Source organism: Macaca nemestrina, chromosome 1 (genome assembly GCF_043159975.1).
Source record: "Macaca nemestrina isolate mMacNem1 chromosome 1, mMacNem.hap1, whole genome shotgun sequence".
Lineage (NCBI taxonomy): Eukaryota > Metazoa > Chordata > Mammalia > Primates > Cercopithecidae > Macaca > Macaca nemestrina.
The window spans coordinates 190,060,900-190,066,899 of record NC_092125.1 but is presented as its reverse complement, the minus strand read 5'-3'; the positions used below and the strand labels follow the sequence as shown (position 1 = coordinate 190,066,899).

Sequence of the window (6,000 nt, the reverse complement as noted above, 5' to 3'; positions counted from 1 at the left end):
TAGCTGGGATTACAGGTGTGCACCACCACGCCTAACTAATTTTTTAAAATTTTTAGTAGAGACAGGGTTTCACCACCTTGGGCAGGCTGGTCTTGAACTCCCGACCTTAGGTGATTCACCCACCTTGGCCTCCCAAAGTGCTAGGATTACAGGCATGAGCCACCACACCCAGCCTCCCATTCTATTAAGAATTTTTTTTTTAATTTAAAATTTTAGTGGCCAGGTGTGGTGGCTCACACCTATAATCCCAGCACTTTGGCAGGCTGAGGTGGGCAGATCACCTAAGGTCGGGAGTTTGAGATCAGTCTGGCCAACATGGCGAAACCCCATTTCTACTAAAAATACAAAAAATTAGCTGGGCGTGGTGGCACATGCCTGTAATCCCAGCTACCTGGGAGGCTGAGGCAGGAAAATTGCTTGAACCCAGAAGGTAGAGGCTGCAGTGAGCTGAGATGGCGCCACTGCACTCCAGCCTGGGTGATAGAATGAAACTGTCTGTATATATAAATAAAAATTTTACAATGTGAACACACTAGCGTAACCACCATCTAGATGAAGAAATAGAACATTGCCCCAGGGCAGTGGTTCGCATCTGTAATCCCAGCACTTTGGGAGGCCGAGGCAGGTGGATTACCTGTGGTCAGGGGTCTGAAACCAGCCTGGCCAACATGGTGAAACCTCGTCTCTACTAAAAATACCAAATTAGCCAGGCGTGGTGGCACATGCCTGTAATCCTGGCTACTTGGGAGGCTTAGGTAGGAGAATCACTTGAACCTGGGAGGCAGAGGTTGCAGTAAGCCAAGATCGCGCCACTGCACTCTAGTCTGGGCAACAAGAGCGAAACTCCATCTCAAAAAAAAACCAACCAAACAAACAAACAGAAAACAAACATTTCCAACACCCTAGAAGCATTCTTTGTGCCACCCTTACCCATCATTCCCTGTCCCCCACCTAAAAGTAACCAGAACTTTGACTTTTATTGCTATAGGTTAGTTTTGCTTAGAATATCGACATTTAAAGTGTGCAAAGGGCTGGGCACAGTGGCTCACGCCTGTGATCCCTGCACTTTAGGAGGCCGAGGTGGGTGGATCACTTGAGGTCAGGAGTTTGAGACCAGCCTGGCCAACATGATGAAACCCATCTCTACTAAAAATACAAAAAAAAAAAAATTAGCTGGGTGTGGTGGCCGGCGCCTGTAATCCCAGCTACTCAGGAGGCTGAGGCAGGAGAATCACTTGAACCTGGGAGGTGGAGATTGCACCACTGCACTCCAGCCTGGGCAACAAGAGCGAAACTCCATCTCAAAAAAACAAAAAACAAAAACCAAAAAAATTGTGCAAAGGGAAAAGGGGAAAAGTGATCTTAAAAATGAAACAGAGGAGGCCAGGCGCGGTGGCTCACGCCTTTAATCCCAGCACTTTGGGAGGCCGAGTCAGGCGGATCACGAGGTCAGGAGATTGAGACCATCCTGGCTAACACAATGAAACCCTGTCTCTACTAAAAATATAAAAAAATTAGCCGGGTGTGGTGGCGGGCGCCTGTAGTCCCAGCAACTGGGGAGGCTGAGACAGGAGAATGGTGTGATCCCGGGAGGCGGAGCGTGCAGTGAGCCAAGATCGCTCCACTGCACTCTAGCCTGGGCAACAGAGTGAGACTCTGTCTCATTAAAAAAAAAAAAAAAAAAAGGAAACAGGAAAACTGGTCAGAAAAATGGGAGCATATCATGAGAACTTGATTTAGGCTCTACCTATCACGTGCACATACCAATTAGAAGCTAGTGATACACAGTAGAGGGGCCTTGGAAATCATCTGGCAGCACCGGGAAATACAGCAAAATCCAGTTTATGGAACACAGTAACAGTAGTGCTAGCGACTGTATCCGTGTACAGGACAGTGGAGTCTGTGAAGCAACCTGCAATATCTTGTGCTTAGTGGCAGCAGCAAAGACGGTGGTGGATGAATTCTACCGGTTTTCTTTATGTGTCCTGTAAGTTGGATTCTTCAGACTCGGCACTTTTGTGAGCTACTCAGTATAATCTATTATCTAATACTGTCGATTACCTTACTGGGTAAGGGAGAAAAACCCTGTAATTGTTGTGAAAGACTTGTGGCTGTGTAGCCAACGGCCATTCTTTTTGAAACAGTCATTTCTGTTTTTGAAACTTTTTTTTAACACTTTTTTTTTTCAGTAGGCATGTACCCAGCCTGATGCAGAAATGATGATTGGTCCATACCATAAGTCCATAGCATTCTATGTAATATGTTCTTTTTGGCAACATTCATTAACTCTCATCTTTACAAAATCCGCGAGGCATTATTTTTTCCATTGTATTGATGTGAACTCCCAGGCTCAGCAAAGTTACTAGTTTTGAACACAGGCCTGACTCCATATAGCTCTTTCCAGGGCACTACCCCATTACTCACCCATGGTAATTTTGTACATTTTTTATGACTCTGGTTGTGGGTATTTTACTTTCCTACTTGACCTTCCCCATCACCCTTGACAGTTCTGGGAACTCCTTAAGGCGACTCACTACCCCTCAGGAATCGCTCCTAATGATTCTAGGAAGCCCCCTCCCCCTCCAGCCCCCCAGAAGTGCCTCTTCTGATTCCCAGGATGCCCCTCTCTCCGCCCCAAGAGCTGCTCCTAATGATCCCCCAAATCCCCGCTCACTGAGGAAATGATTTTTTTTTTTTTTGAGACGGAGTTTCACTCTTGTTGCCCAGGTTGGAGTGCAATGGCTCGATCTCGGCTCACCGCAACCTCCGCCTCCCGGGTTCAAGCGATTCCAATGCCTCAGCCTCCCGAGTAGCTGGGACTACAGGCATGCACCACCACGCCCGGCTAATTTTGTATTTTTTTTTTTTTTTTTTTAGTAGAGACGGGGGTTTCTCCATGTTTGTCAGGCCGGTCTCAAACTGCCGGTTTCAGGTGATCCGCCCGCCTCGGCCTCCCAAAGTGCTGGAATTACACGCGTGAGCGACCACGCCCGGCCAGGAACTGCTTTTTAATGACCCTAAGGACAGCCTCCCTCAGGGTCCGTCCTAATAACCCTCAGGGCAGCCTCCCTTCCCTGTCCAGACTTGACAGCGAATGAGGGGTTTCCAAGGACGCAGGATTTTGTTTTGAAAACTGAGACGCCCAAGACAAACCGGGACAAGACGGTCATCTTTTCAGCACTCCCTGAGCTCGGAAGCTGCCCCTAAAGGCCCCGACACATTTCCACGTTAGGCCAAGAGGATACTCATCCCAAGAAAACTTTGGCCCATCCTTTCGTTAGCGACATCCTGTAGTAACCTCACCGCCCTTACCCATCTACCCTACCGGCCCACTTCTAGGTACTAGCTTCTTTCAACCCTGATTAGTTATGGGTGGCCAGGAGCCCGCCTATGATTGGCCAGCTTCGCGATCCAGCTAGAGGCTCACTGGCCGCAGTCCCGAGTGGTACAGCGTTTCCTCCTGGCAACAGCCCGAGCCGGCGCTCATAGGCTGAGCACACTGAGGTCGGGACTGGGAGGTGGCTGCGGCGCGTGCTCATTGGCTGGTGTATGGTTTGCAGCCACCCTTGAATTGGTTGACTCTGTGCGGCTGCGCAGATGCAGACTTTAGAGGAGGCGGAGTTTCGTCCTTCGCCTGCTGGAAAAGCAGTAGGATCGGCCAGTGGCGACAGCAGGAGCTGAGCCTAAGCCCTGGCGGGGCTTTGGGCTGTAGGTGAGAACTATAGCGTTTTGGAATTCTTGAGGCGCTTTGCTGCTGTAGCCGTGACCGTGAGTTTTGTGGGGGAGGGGCGGTGGGGGTGGTTCTTCCAGCGGTGAGTGATCGGCATGTTTCTCGGCCAATAGGAGAAGGAGCTTCCAGAATGTGTTCTGAGATTGGCCTTTTCCAATCTTCAGGGCCAATGGACGTCGGGAGAGGGGGGCGGGTCCTCTGGGCCTTATTTTCTTCTTCCTGCGGCGGAGCTTTACTCGCTAAGGCGGCGGGGCCGGGAGGGGCCGAACCTGTGCGCGGTGAGGTTCGGGGACCTTGGGGAGCAGGGTGCGCTGCCTTTGGAGTGATGTTCGCGGGAGCGGCTGCGAGGGAAGGGTGCAGGAGTCCGAGGGGGTCGTTAGCAACAGCTAGCTTTATTGAGTGGTTAAGTACCGGGCCTAGTGCTTAGTGTTTCGCTTGCATCATCTGAGCTAATCACAGCGACCCTGCAGGGCAGGGGGTTGGGATCCCCATTTTACAGGTGGAGAAACTGAGACTTAGTCAACTCACACAGCCAAGGTCACACAGCTAATAGACGGCAGAGACCGGATCTGTATTCAGAGTTGTGACTTTGGAGCCGGTGTTCTTGAATCACTAGGCTTTGTTACTGATTGGGAGGGAAGGTGTCATGAAACGGGAGCTTTCCCCAGGGAATAGATTGGGGGAAGGGAATCGTAGGGTTGAAGAAGGGATGAACAGTTGAGGTGAGGGTGAGGAAATCAGTTTTTCAACAGTTACCGATTGCCTACTCTGTGCCATGCATTGTTCTAGGCATACAAAGATGAATTGGGCCAGAGGCTGATGAAGCCCATTAGGGCCCCTTTGAAGGCCCGGGGAAGGGCCCCAACATTGTATTCACATGACTGTATGTTTTTATAAAATTTGCAAAAGTAAGATATTTTGGATTCATTTTTCTTTTTAAGAGGGTCTTCAAAATTAAACTTCGGGTTTCTCCATACTTGGAACTGCCCTTGCAAAGGACTTAGTCCAGATGGAGATGAGGATGTAAGCAGTATAGGGCAGTGGAAGGTGCATTTAAGAGTGGGCTGTGGGCAAATTTCCTGGTATGTAAAACAGGGATAACAGTATACCTGCCATGCAAACTTTCTGCCAGGTTCATGAAAAGCGCCTGTTTAGAAACACGCCTTATTTTCGATGGAAAGGAAGCCTAGGAGATACGGGTAACTGGATTTGCCTTCTCTCCTACCTTACACAGTTCTGCTCCCAGGGCTGTAACCAGATTTCTGGTAGATTGGAGGCAGTTTTCTCCTTTCTGAGCTCTCCAGCTCTCAAAGAGACTCTTGGAGCTGAACCGCCATAGCTTTGGGCCCCAGATAGCGGGGTACAGAACTGCTGCTGCACCCTGAGTGAGGAGGGTGCGTAAAGGAAAGGACATACTAGTGTTCCTTCTAGAATGGCCTGTTTTCACTGGTATGCTTTGTCTTTTTTCAGTTGAGATGGTCTATTGTGTTACCGAGCTGTGGGGATGCACCCATTTAGCTGAAGTTCTCATCTAAAAACAAAGTATTTATTTGGCTTTCTCCAGTCAGTTATGAAGTTTGCCCTGTATTGCTAGTTTAAATTTTGTCCTTTGAGTTCTGGGTACAGTGCAATGGAACTTGTTTGTAACTTGATTTCATTAAGTACTCCTGAAACTGCATCTTAGTTTAGATAGAACAGTTTCACTTTAGGGTTTTAAAATTATGTTACTAATATCAAAGGTTTTAAAATCATGTTACTAATATCAAAGTACTTTTGAACCCTTAAGTTTTGTTATCTTGTAGCCACTTAACTTTTATTAGGTATCCGGTTTAGCTGTGCCCTAGGAAGGAGCTTTGGCCTCCCAAAGTGCTGGGATTACAGGCGTGAGCCACCACACCCAGCTGTGCGTGGCTTTCAAGTTGTAGTATATTATGTTTAATACTCTGAAAAGTGATTAGCAAGGTGTTAATAAGGGAGTAGCTTGAAAGGATAAGGGTAAAATATGGACATTTTAGCTGTACTATTAGATAGGACCAATAACCAAATTAATTTCCTTTTTTTAGCTGAACAATTTTCTGTTTGTTTTTTTTTTTCAAGAGCAATCCTGTTGCAATAACAATATCTCTGTTGAAATAAGGTTTGAATCCATGCAGTTTTGATACATCACTTTCTTTTTAAACAGAACCTTTTCGATCTGTATTTCTAGTTTATTTAAATCACTTCTTCTTGTTGTGATGTTTTAAAATTTTTTGAGACAGGGTCTCACTATG

The 6,000-nt window shown here is 47.5% G+C and overlaps 1 protein-coding gene across 4 annotated transcripts in view; it reads left to right on the top strand.

The window, feature by feature from the left end:
* The first annotated feature begins 3,559 nt into the window (after window positions 1-3,559).
* The window catches only part of LOC105494893 (lysine demethylase 4A), a 57,116-nt gene continuing 54,675 nt past the window's right edge, over window positions 3,560-6,000 (top strand). For 3 of the 4 annotated variants that reach the window (XM_011763870.2, XM_011763872.2, XM_024796971.2), the window contains exon 1: window positions 3,560-3,712. The gene's annotated coding sequence lies outside the window, so the exon portion shown is untranslated. Of the gene's footprint in view, window positions 3,713-3,919; window positions 4,009-6,000 lie in introns of those variants that run through there. The other variant, XM_011763871.2, reaches the window with a different exon arrangement.